This window comes from Morone saxatilis, unplaced genomic scaffold (assembly GCF_004916995.1).
Source record: "Morone saxatilis isolate NCDOM2014 unplaced genomic scaffold, NCSU_SB_2.0 Contig8, whole genome shotgun sequence".
Classification (NCBI taxonomy): domain Eukaryota; kingdom Metazoa; phylum Chordata; class Actinopteri; family Moronidae; genus Morone; species Morone saxatilis.
The window spans coordinates 15,993,513-16,007,615 of record NW_023340257.1 but is presented as its reverse complement, the minus strand read 5'-3'; positions in this window follow the sequence as shown (position 1 = coordinate 16,007,615).

Below are 14,103 nucleotides of genomic sequence, written 5' to 3'. Positions count from 1 at the left end.
TGCTGATGAAACTGAAGCACGAGAGTAGAGACTGTAGGGTCTAATTCAATAAGGTTTTCATTTCCAAGGGGAACCACCTTTCTGAAGTTTTTTTTTCTTTCCTCCATATAGATCAAATTCCATGGTTTGAATCCAACTGTACGTCTGATGTCATTAACAGAGATTGTGATTGGCTCACAGCTGCAGCCTGATGTTATCTGATTGGCCTCCAGAGACATACATTGTTCTCTGTGTAGAAATGGCTCATGGGTGTAGTGACCTCATTTACTCTTGGACATATGTGAATATTTCCATCTCTTTTATTCTCTCTCTCTCTCTACTTTGTTCTTGTTTATATCTCTTCACCCTGGGCTTCCCCTTTCTTTCTGTTCCCTCTATCACTTGCTCTTTCTTTATCAGTTTATTTTGTTGGCGTTCCCTCATTCTCTGTTTGATTGCTGACAGCCTGTGGTGCTTTGATCTCTCATATGGGACAGATAAGGGTACAGGGTGTGCGTGTGTGTGTGTGTGTGTGTGTGCTTGAATCCATATGCATACACACACATTTATGCCCTGTTTTCCCCTGGCCTTGATGTCGTCCTGTGGTTTACCACTGTTTGGACTGCAAATCCAATAGCCTTCAGTTGGACTGATTTACACAGGACAAAGACGCCTCAGATAACACATGAGTGAGTCAATGGTTTTAATATTGATCACACACCCTGACACAATGTTTCCAAACATCCGTGCAGAATTGACATTATCAACAAAAGTGCAATTTTATTCCTTAGAGTAAACAAATGTTGGTGAAGTCAGTCCACAGGTTTAGCTGCCGCTGATAATGTCAGAGGTGTAAGCTGATTATTTACCCACCCCTGTGACTCATTAGTGGCCTGACCAGCTCAGCAGGACTGCTGGACCGAAGTGCTCCTCGTTGTGAAAGTAAATATAGATAATTTTGCTCCACAGATGCAAGATTGACTGAGTTTGTGGTCATGAGTTCTAAAGAGAATTGTTGAGACTGTCCTTTCAAGAAGATAGGACGGCATCAGTCAGTTCGCATGTGTTTAAGCAATAAAGCCACAGAGTCTTGTCCATCTGGAGCAATTGAGGAAATAGTGTGACTTATAATGGAGCCACAAAGTCCGCAGATGGAGAAGGGCAGGCCAATGGATGGGTCAACAAAACATCTGTATTTGACATAGGAGACCATAGGAGAACAATCAACATTGTTTTTAACCATGACCACTATTGTTCTCTTACCTTAATCAAGTAGGTATTTTTAGCCATCCTGGCAGCGAAGTTCTGGGCAATGTTGTTCTTCTGGTCAGTCTGTCTTCGGTACAGACCAAAATATCTCAAGAACTGATTGTCATCACAGTTTGTACGGACATTCACGGTCACTTGAGGATGAATTGCAATAACTTTTGTGATTTTCGGACTTTTATGTGATGTAATGATGATGTTCCCTAGCCCTAACTAACCATCACCAAGTCATTGTACCTAAATCGAACCTTAACCATAGCAGTGTTACATCAGAAGACTCTTTTATTTGTGCAACAGTGATTTGTAACACTTTTGGAAGGCAAATTATCAGAAGCCTCAGATCACAAACCTCTTACTTGAGTTCTGAAGCACAACTATAATGACATATTTTGTTATTTAATTTGAAGGACGTTTTAGAAATGTTTCTGTTTGAAACTGTATATAATGGAAACACTTTTGCAGGTTTTTTGGAATCATTTTTCCTTGCTCCCCTTTTCCTCATATCCTCATTTCGTCACCTTGCAACGATGCATTGAAGATATACAGTTTATCTCATGTTGAGACATTTTAACAACCGGTCAGTTGCTGAATCTGGCAAGTGTTACGTTGTCTCATCATTTATTTCAAACAGTTTGAAATGAGTAAGTGGATGCATGTATTAAAGTGACTGTGGTCCATTTCCCAGTATTTGGCACTTTATCAACACACATGCTCTCCTGCTCACACTGAGGAGATGCATGCTTGACAGGAAACAGAACCTCTCATGGCCAGAGACTCTCTGTACTCCACTCTGCTCTAATGAACTTACTGATAGACACATGAAATCTGGATCTAGACCCATAGAGGCTTTAGCCCTGCAAGCCTGGACCAAGCCAGCTGTTGGCAGTTACAGAGCCAGTTATGTAAGTGTGTCCCTCTCTCCCTATGAAGCCCAGCTCCTTGCCTCACGCCACGCTGTGCACAAAGCTCTTTATCAGTAACTGAGATAACACCTGCAGAAGCACTCCTCTTCCCTGTCCCTCTACAGTGGAGCAATTTTACAGCTCACTGGAAAAAAACAGGGTTCAACTTGTACCTCTGACGTACTTTTAGTTCTTTCGTTTTTTTCCTTTTGTACATTTTGTTACAGGTTCTTTGATTTGTGCTCTTCTGCACTCTCTCTCACCCTCTTAATCTTCTGAATCTTTCTCTTGTCTTCTTTTGTTTTTTACACACCCACACTCACTCCCATTTCCACCCCCCACTCTGTTGTCTTTCCAAAGTTGCCCTTTATCCCACTTCTGAATATCTGCATTCACTTTCCCCATCAAATACAAAACACAATGACTTATTCTTCAGGCCCTGGCAAACAGAATGACCTTTACCTTCTCCTTTCTCTGCGCTCAAAGGCCATTTCTTTTATATCTTTTTTTCACTCTCCACAGCTGAGTTTCTTCAAGTTTCAGGGTCTGCACACAAATGGTATTTATATGTTCAGTTTTTGTAAGACACCATTCTCTTTTTTTCATCCTAGTATATTTCTTAGTCACTCTCTGTTGTCCTATACTTAATTGTCACACTCTTCTATAAACTGCAAGGGTATTAACAATTCACCCTCCAAAACCACCAACATATGCACACACTCCTGACTCTGCCCGACCTAATAGTCTTTTATTCCTGACAGTGAGCTCACATTGAGGTTGTGTTTGTCCACTGAAGTCAAAGATCTGCCCTCAGTGATTGATTGCTCAGTGATCCCACAGTAACAACACTCACTAAAATCCCTGTTGTAGCGTGTGCTCCACCGCACAGCAGGTAACGAGCACCCAGAGATGGATCACATGATTGGCCGAAACAGCCTGACGATCATCATTGTCCCCCTTTTTCACCAGAGGATATAAATGCTTCCATTTTTAGTGTTTAATTGCGGAAGCCATTACTGTGATCCACAAAGACACAGCGGCCCTAACTAGAGCTGAACTACCCGCCGTGACCCTGCAACCTCAGCCTCCAGCTAGCTTTGAAACCTGAGAAAGCAGCCCTGACCTCTGACCTCCATCCTCTCACCTCCCACGGTAAGAAGAGCCCCCTCTTTTTCCCCTTTCGGACAGGATGTGACCTATGAGAGGAGCTCTGTAGGAGGGCCTTGACCCCAGACACTGTCCAGACTAAGTGTCTGGACCAAACCTGATTTGAGGCTGGTTGGGTGAAGGCAAGACCTGACAACAAGATGCAAGAGGTTCAGATAAGTGTTGAAAGAACAATCAGTGTTTATATAATGTTGTAGTTTATTTACTATTAATTATATAGACTTTAAATCAGTGCTAATCATTTTAACTGAGCATGTTTCACCTTCCTTTCAGGCAGCCATTGGTTACCATTAATTTCCATTTATTTCTTAAAAATGGGTTAATCACCTATCACAAAGAATGTAACCTGTCCTTTTATTTTTAAGATGTGTTATCGTTACATAGGTCAGCAATTGAAAGTGATGGATGTGAAATCTCTGCACTGTACTACCAGGCCATGATAACATATCTTTGACAACATACAGACACAGTGTTAACTGTGATGGATTGCTGATCTCAAGCAGGTTTCAAGTGACTGCAAGTTGATTTTCATGACATACTGAAATGAATGGAAACTAATGACTTCTTTGCATGCAGGAAAAAATGCATTTAGATGACTAAAACGTCTGCGTGAGAAAAAGTGAGTATGCCAGTTTTGCTTTACAAAGTTAGAAGAAATGTCTGGATGTAACATTGTTTTTTAATTCTGAGCAAACCTTTATTCTCTTTGTGTATTCAAACATTAACACACTCACATTATTGCTTTTCATTCTTTTCTGTGCCCTCTTTAACCTATTCTTTGGCCTTTCCTCTTCCAATGCATGTATTCAGTCACTGCCAGTAAAGTTTACAAGAACAAACTCATTTTGTGATGCCACTGAGCAATATGAATGTACATCATCCATTTGCTTTTGTCTATGTATTTAGCTAAGGCTTTTCTCAGAGCGCACCACTGAAAGGTAGTCCAACCACCACCTAAGCTTCTCTATTCAATTCAGAAAATGGCTTTGATGCCTTTGATGGAGGTGTTTTTGTCCGATTCCTTTTCAGTTTGGACTGTTGATTCTCTTCTTTGTTGGTCTGCAGAGCGTCAGCCAACAAAACATCAGGAAGAGCTGAGTTGTTAAGAACAGAGAGAGGGTTTGGGTGCGTTGGGAACGGGGTCATGACGTCTGGTGTGTGTCAGCAGCAAAGCTGCTTTCACCACCAGAAGAATGAGAACAAAGACTGCAGGATTTTACTGAGTCTAAGTACCTACAGTTTAATAATATGATGTGTTGTTCTGGTAAACGAAAAATTACGGGTTCAGTGGTTTGGTGCAACAGTTTTCATTGTGAAACTTCCTCAAAGTTGACTGTATCCAGTAGTTCTCTGGTTTGTATGAAGTTTGCACACATTCACATTTTAAATGTTGGGCAGCTAAACTTCCAGATGAGCTGCAGACAGTGGTGGAAAGTTACTAAGTGCATAAGTACTGTAATTAAGTACTTGCCAAGGTACTTCCATTTTATTTAAACGTAAAGTTACTACTACTCTACTTCACAACATTTCAGAGGTAAGTATTTTACTTTTTGTTTCAGTACATTATTACAGTTATAGTGACTTCAATCAGGAAAGACACAAGTAAAGGCAGAAGCTTTATTTGATAAAGACTTAGTAGAATAGTTAAACATATGGGACAGAGCTTTAAAAAGAGCAGTCAATCAGATATCCACCTAGGGAGCCATAGATGGGACATTGATTCAGGTAGCCATGTGGTTTTGAAGGGGTGATAGCAATGACGATGAAACAGGTTGACAGTTGTCTTGAACTTGCCTCATTAGCAACTTTCCAGGTCTGGGTTGTTGTATATAACATTGTGTCTCTGCAAGGCATTATCATAAAGTGATTTACATGTATGAATATATTAAATTGATGTTTTACTTTCACTTTGATGAACTACATTAAAATGCTGTTTAAATGGATACTCCAGAAATCTAATATTGTACTTTCATAATGTAGCCACAGGAGGCAGATTGAAAAAAACAATGGTCAAAATCAAAGCTGATGAAAGCTCTGAATACTCTGGATCCTCCATATCCCACAATGCAACACAGAAGCATCTGTCATTAGACCTCCCCTGCCTCCTGAACACACATTTCAAATACCACGCCTCCAGTTTGTGATGAACACTTTTTATTAAAATGTATAAGTCAATCCATGCAAGGTGACCTGCAGCATCTGTAGATCTGCTCATTTTAAGGTAACAAAAACACAATGATTTCTACATGCAGGTGATTATACACTAATGAAAACATACTATAATTAGTTAATGTTCCATTTCTGCCAATAGATCCTTATAGACGTTACACACTAGTCCTCTAAAGTAATAATCAAACATTGCAATACATAATAATATGACACCAACAGGGGCTATTCTGTTGCATAATACTTTTGCTTTTATGTACATTGAGCTGATAATACTTGTATAATTCACTGTATTATTTTAATACTAGTATTTTACTTTTGCCACTACTAGTTGATGAAGTCAGCATACAGAGGTTCATTGTCTCAGTCAAGGTTAAACAGCACATGTTTGTTAATGGACACATGCTGGCCACTATGGGAATCAAACTGTGTGTGGGTGTGTGTGTGTTGTGTGTGTGTGTGTGATCTCTCATATGGGACATTGGGCTGATGGGAGTGAACCACAGAGAGACAAGAAGGGAGGGAGGGAAAGACAGAATGAGATACAGAAGGTCTGGGAGAGACAGGGCAGAGCAGACAGTGAGGGAGTGTGATGTGAGTAAAAATGAGTGGTGCCATTTTGCCCGGCTGTGGGAAAAGAGTCATATGACAGCTGCAGCCCACAGCCAAATTCAAGGAGAAGCTATATTTATTGTTTTTAAGGTTTTTGTAAAAATGTGGATCATTTCCAAGGACAAAGTGAGGCTTTTATTCCTGGTGGGATTTGAGAGAGGTATAGAGACAGAGAGGGGGAGACAGAGAAAGAGAGAGATTGAATACCTCCTTGCGGCAGCCTCCTAATTGGTCTCATTACTGTGTAACTTCCTGGTGAATGCAGGCCGCTCTGACCTTGGCCTTTGAAATATAGACCCATGGCGTCTCAGAGCTGCTGGCCGAGAGAGGACTTGGAGGAACAACCACTCTCTCTGTCAACCAGTGCATGCCTCTGTGTGTGTGTGTGCGAGGATATACGTGAATGAGCTTAATGTGTGTGCATGGGTGCCTCTGTGCGCCCAATAAAGAGTGGGGCATGTGGGAGTTAGTGGTCATCCGTCTAACATAAATCTGGCACACTGACATAGAATCTATGTCTATGTCCAGTCTGCTGCTGAATACCAGAATGAATGAGGCCGAGGACTGTTGACACACACTGTGCTTGGACCTGTAACATTTTCCTGCACTCCAGGTACAATGTGCATGTACATTACATTACATGTATTGTCACTATAGCAGGTCATACAGGATCAGTGTGTGCATGGCACAGTTTTACAGGGTTTTTTCTTCTGTCACACACAGTGGAAGCCTGTGACTTTCTTGAGTGGAGAGCAGGGAAAAGACCCTCAGGCCGCTTAATGTTGCAGCTTATACCCAACTTTGCCTTCTTCAACTAGGAATAAACAACGGCTTTGTAATCAAACATCATTCACTACATTCTTCTAGATCACAAAATCATGCATCTTCTTAATCTTTACTGAAGTCTTTCTTTCTTTCTTTCTCTCTCCTTCTTGTTCTTTCTTCTCTGCCATCATTACTTGTCCTTGGGCATAGCGATAAAGTCGAAGTGATGACTTCTACTCTATTTCTTGTATTTTATGTGAGAGGTTTATTAGAGTACATCTCCCATACTACAGCCAATCCTCTCTCTTGAAACTTCTTTTGCAAATGATATTTTGAGCAAACATATTTGCTGCCTTGATTATTTTTAGTTACGTTGTTTTTTCCAGTGAAGGACTTAACTACACAGCTCGTAGGAGGGTGGTTGGGGGAAGATTCTGGTTTTGGTTCAGTGTTAATATGCTGATATTGTATTGAAAGAGCATACACTGTAGGAAAAAAAATGCGCTTTGTAAATACATTCAGTAGAAACATTTTGCTACTGAGAGTAATTATGAATGCCACTGCTTTTCTTGCCAAGACATGCCCTGCATAGCATTCAAGCACTACGATTGGCCAGACACCCATGCTTGTCAGATGACCTATAGAAAGCTTATAGTATAAATATTGACAAAGTCCAGGTAGGAAGTAGTGGTGGATGAATGGGTTAGTGACAGGACCTGCACCTGGGAGACTAGACTTATTTACTTTTCTTTTCTTTCTTATCTTCAGTTTTTAGTCACAGTTTATTTATGTTTAGGCAACAAAATCTTTTGGTTAAGTTTAGCAAAATATCATGGTTTGTTTTAAAATGGACCCTTTCACAACATTAACCACATAGAAAGCCTTTTTGGCAGAAAACTTTCCCACCCCTGTGAACATTCGTGCCTGGCCAATCCTGACACTTGAATGCTATACAGAGCGTGTCTTGCCACAAAAAGCAGTGGGATCCATAATAACGGGTTAATTAAAGTCATGAAATCAAAGCCAGTTCTTGATATAATTTATGATCTGCATTTTTGTAGCAATAGCCTTTCAGTCTATTTTCATTCTATATTTACCTCTCTATAATGTACAGTAGTGTTAATTCTTAATGGCAGGGTCCGCCATTTCCGTGCTGGGATTAGTGCTGACCACAAACGCATCTCCAAAAGTAGACATGGTAATTTTGGTGAATTTTTTGACAGCGTAGCAGTTTAAAGTATTAGAACAACTCCTCAGCAAGGTAACCAAGTCCTTTTACTGTGTCCTGAGTCCAGCATGAAATCAGATCATAGTTGCAATTAATACTGACTGACTTCTTTATTACAATGTGAATTTGTTCAGTGGTGCTGTAAACAAATACACAACTACAACCAGGAACAACAGGTTATGTTTTTAATTGAAACAGGACTCAAATCTTATGGATTACAACTTTACTCATTATGCTGACAAAAACCTATTTCTTAAGGGAATTACATAAAGTTACCTTTCTCTCAAAATGCTGTTGCAAAAGAGTAGCATATAATTTCCAGGGTTGCTTCAGCAATGTGTCATATCAGGCCACTGCACTGCTCCACTTCTCTTTCATTCAAATACCCATTATTTATTGAACTGCATTTTAACAAAAAAAGGTTAACATACCTCCTCATTATGGACAGCCTTTCTGTTTGCTTAATTATAATGCATCTCATCACATACTAATTTCACTGTTTGCCTTAACTGTAGGTTATCCTTCTCTGCAGATCTCATATCTTCCCTGTCATTCACTGAGAAAGACACACTTATTCTGTCTATTCCTTCTCTTTCATTTGGACATCCTGCCATTCTGTGTGGCCATTTGTTGCCTAAAATGAGCCTGGTGACTGCGTGGGCCAGCTGCTGCAGATGTCTCAGTGGGCCTATAGATAGAATCACTCTAGACTGGCAGGCCAATCTCCTTTCTGAAATCAGCTCATAACACATGAAATGGAAATGTGGCACAGTCAGGCAGCAGAGTCAGGCAGATGGATTTCAGGCTTCAATACACATCAGACTACTCAAAAAAGTGCATTCTTAAATGACGATATTTTATAACCCCACTGCACAGTCAAAGTGATGCATAAAATCAGTTTTTACATTGCCGTATATCAAATGCCATAGTATCCCGGTTGTTGTCATTAGTATCACATTGCCGGTGAGTGAGTTATAGCTTAGTTGGCGCTCTGTTAGCCATGGAAAACCTGAGTCCAAGTGACACCTGACATCTGTTTCAACAGTGTTGTCATCGGGGCGTCTGTCTGCTGTTCCACCTGGGTCTGTGAGAATAACAAAGTGTCTTTATTGTACCCAAACTGGTTCATAATCTCTTATCTAAAACAATACAAGCCCTGAGCATGCAGCTGACTGCGAGCGCATATAATTGTCTGTGGAACAAAAACCAAAGAAAACATGGGTGGGATGCGATTTATAAAAATATACTCAGTATGTTCGGGTTTTTTGAATAGACGTTTTGTTTTATTGATGTTGATGGAAATTAATGGGTGGGGGGGGGTTAGGGGTCAGTTGGTGGGAGTGAGCAGCAGGTTGACGAATCGCATACAGTGTATCTGTGTATCTGTCAAAGAGACTTATTGATGAGTTGTGGAGCATAAACAAAAGGTGGCATTCTCTTATCCCAACATGTCACAACATGGAAAAACAGTATGTACGCCCTTATGCATTACTCTGTCCTTCCATCACCCCCTACACCAAGTTACATAACCCCTCCCACCCCAAACCTCACTGTAATGTACTATTTATCCACACACACACACACACACACACACACTTCAATGAACAATAGACTGACAGATAGACTCACTACCCACAAACTTCTGCAGACAAAAACAGACGCGCCATGCTCACTGTACGCTCTTTAAGCAGCATTTGCACATCATTTATAGTCTGAATGTATTTAGCCGACTTTGCTCAGACATTTATCCAATGACAGCACTCGCAGCTGCTTCAGACCCCACTGACTGGGGAGTGAATCAGACACTAGAAACACCCAGTAACATAAATATACTAAGATAAACAAACCCAACAAGCTGCTAGATGAGGCTGCTGTGTTATAAAAAGATCAGGGCCTATTTAAGACCTGTTGGCTAGTGCAAATGCTGGCTCATCTCTGGAATTAGACATGCAACTACAGCAACTTACTACTATAGAAAATATAGAAAATAGGTCATAAGAACTGCATAGAGACACTTTGTTTGTGTCTATAGGCTGATGGAAAGTGGGCAGGGTCGGATGAGTGCTGTTTTATGGCGTGTTGATTGACAGAAGCCCCTTGGGCTGCAGACAGAGAGTATGACATAACTAGGGGATGTAGAAAAAGTAAATGATGGGCACAATGGTGCAACTCCAGGCAAGAGAAGCTGAGCTCGGGGGAGAAAAGGGGCGTTAAAAGAAAGAAGATAAAGGAGGATACAAGGGGGGAGGGAAGCGGACGAGAGGGGGCAGAGGGAACAGATAAGGCGGTGGGAGGTGAAACAGAGTTTTTAAAAAAGTGTGGAAAGTCGGGTGGAGAGAGTTGAGAGTAGGAAGAAGAGGAGTGGGGGAGAGACATAGTCATAAATCCTCTTCTAGTGAAACAGACACAGGCTGTAAAAACTGTCCCCAGAATGAATTGCTGTGAAATACACTTCAGTTACTGACGTCAGAATCTCTCAGTAAGAGGGAGAAAAGTAAATATCAGGCCGGTTTTGAAAGAGGTTTGTGAGGATTAGGCCTAACAAAGGACACCTGCTTACTGTAGCTGCTGCTGTGAAAAACTATAAGGGCATTTACTGGAAGTCAAGCACACACACACACTCTCTCGCTCTCTCTTTGAAGGGTTATTACTGTTACACTTGTGGACTTTGTTCTCCTATAGAACAGAGGGAGCCCCTTCCAGCAGTATAGATAAGACCAGAGAGGCCTGTGTGTCAGTGTGATCATGGGAGCGTGTAATAAAAACAGCTCTGGAATGCCTTTAGATGTCCATTTGTTTTTTTAAGCCCACCGACACACAACACACACCTGAGAAACCACAGCGGACGCTCAGGTGTGGTGACGCAGTTCATCTTGACCTGACCAGTGCGCTCAAATAACTAACTTGATGATAGATATTATTACTGTACTGGTTATGCATGTGTGTATATGGGTATAGCAATAATGGATTTTTGTGGTTACTTGAGGGCAGCGGAAACAAGTTGTAAACCCAACACTGAAATATTAACTTAATATTCACCTTTTAAGTTGATATAACAAACTTTTTAGCAAACAACTGCTTATGTAGACGTCTAGCAGTTACAAAGCAACAGGGGTTGTTTTCCTGGACGCCTGATGAATTTACACTGATCAGCCGTAACACTATGATCCCTGACAAGTGAAGTGACTAACACAGATTATTTTAGTATCATGTCACCTGTCAGTTGGTGGGATATATTAGGCGGCAAGTGAACATTTTGTCCTCACTGACAAAATGACTTTGACAAAGGCCACATTGTGATAGCTGGAAGACTGGATCAGAGCATCTCCTCAACTACAGCTCTTGTGGGGTGTTCCCCGTCTGCAGTGGTCAGTACCTATCAAAGGTGGTCCAAGGAAGGAAAAGCAGTGAACCAGCGACAGGGCCATGGGCGGTTAAGGCTCACTGATGCATGTGGGGAGTAGAGGCTGGCCCATGTGGACTTTTCTGAAATTATTACATGAGATAAATATATTATTTTAATTACGTCATCTTGTTATCTTCTGCAATGGTTTAATGGCAATGAGCTCAATGAGCTCAATTTATAATGTTTGGATAATAAAAAAACTAAAAGTTGAGCTACATTTGGATAAAACTTGGTTATTGTTACATTATTTTCACAATGTCATTTGATACATTGGTATAAAATTGATTATAGCAGCTTTAAATAAAGTAATTGTCAGATTGTCTTGAAACACCTTTTTGTTCATTTTCCATGGAAGAATTGGGGGTAACGTTTCTGAGCAGATAATCAGACAATCCCGCCTTCTATGCGCAACAATTGTCCAGGTGTATGGAGGTGTAAAGGTAGGTTACAACAACACAAAACTAATGACATCGCTTTTTTTTTGTACAACTAAGTGTGTGCTGTTACCCCCATTTGTAAAATGAAACTACAAAGACACATAAAAAGATCATTCTTGCCGAGGCAGTGAGATACTACCAGGAGGAGGCTAGTAGGCAGCTGAGTGAGGCAATTTGGAGGAGATATAAATACGTTTGAAGCATATTGAGCCCTTAAACTGCCTAAATCTGAAAACGCAGTTTAAGTGTGAACACCCACTTAGTCCCCAATAACATGGCAATACACAAAGAAAATGTCTAAATCTCCTCTTTATCCTATTTTGGCAGGCAAATAACTTGCATCACAACCAACATTTGTTTCTTTTCTTTTTTTTCAGGCAACTGAACAAAATAAATAGAAATTGCGTAACAAGTGGCCATTAATCTGAGTTTATCAAATCATTTTATGATTGCAAAGTGGTAGGATATTATAACACAAAGAAAATGAGGCTTCAAGCAGAGGAGGACGGATTCCTGCTAAAGAGTGGTGATTATTTCAGAGTCCAATCCTGGTTCTGACAAAAAAAACTGCATATTATGTTCTCATACTAATAAATTGTCTGCTGTGAAAACACTGGGAGGCCGAGACTGAGAGAAAAAGTGTTTAAATGTAATCATCTTAGCGTGGATGTAGACCTACACACGAAACAGACATCACTCTTTCATGCTGGTCCCCCGACTCCCAGAAGAGGAGAGTATGAAGAGAGATTACACACCCCTGCGAGGCCAATGAGGGCAAATAAGGGGCATGTCACAGTGCTGAGAGCAGAGCCTCTTTAAGCCCTCAGGGGTTTATCCCACAGCTCAGAGCTTTAAACCACATATCAGTCTTTGTGCCAAATATCAGATTTAAGGCTATATAGGGCATACATATTACTGAGCGCATTTTTCCATGTTTTTGGCTCTGTAATCTTATCTCTTTGAAGCCTAAATGTCACAACTGGGTGAAGTCATATCAACACTTTCTGGCTGTCGGGAAGTTTTCATATCACTTCTGTCCAGAGATAAGAGCTCAAAGTGGGAAATGTGTGACTACATTTGGTGCTTACTAAATAATAGCTGAAAGTACCTGCTGTGCCCCACATAGCCTTCAGTTCAGTCTGATGTTTGGCATAAACACTAACACGTGTCTGATATGAGCCAAAACAACGTCTCTGTTCAAATATGTTTTGACTTTACTGAATATCAATAAAGTAAAGTTCATCAAACATGGTTTAATTCTATAGAGAAAGATATGCAGCTTAGTGTTTTCAGGACTCTAGTTATGAAAACCTTTCGACTATTTATTTTCTTGTTAGGCCTCTCCTATTCTCCGTCCTACTGTCTCCATTATATCCCCTCAAAACAAATATTCCCAACAGGCAAATTATTTGCTGTGGCAATGCACTGTTTGGAAAATAAAGATTTCGTCAGCACCTTCCTGTTTGCAGTGTGACCTCCACTAATGGGACTTTGCATTCGTGGAAACACACAAACACAACACGCACGTGTTGACGGGAGCACAAACAAGGAGACAGGGAGAGACAGATGCAGGGGGGGTAATTTCATGTTTGTAGTCAAGCAGTGTGCTCAAGAGAGCATGAATCAGCATTGTTGTGGTTGCGCTTGGAGACCACCTACAGAACCATCAGTGTTCTGCAAGATGTTTAAAGTCTCTCCACATCCTCCTCCTTTTGTGTCCTCTAGATTTTTGTCATTATTATACATCAGTTAGTTCAAATTCCTGACATTCATGAAGACTGGAGCATTGATTATCCATTTGTGAGATCTGTCTCTCAGATTTGTTCAGCTACTTGCACCTGATTCAAGGGAAGTGAAGTCTTAAACTCCCCCATCCTCTCAGATTAAGCGTGGGAATCCCCTGACAACTGGCTATCTCTGTTTCAGGCATCTGCCCTAAGCACTATCATATGTCACGCATGTATGCAACATACATAACATATGCACATATATGAAACAACACACACACACATACCATGTTCCCCCAGCTGCCGTGGGTCACTTGTTTTGGTCACTGTGACCCATGTCTTCTGTCGCTTGGGAGAAAACCAGAGCTCGTCTCAGGTTGCACGCCAACATCTGCCACATTTGACATCTTTCCCCTTTTCTCCTTCTCACACACGTACACACACACAC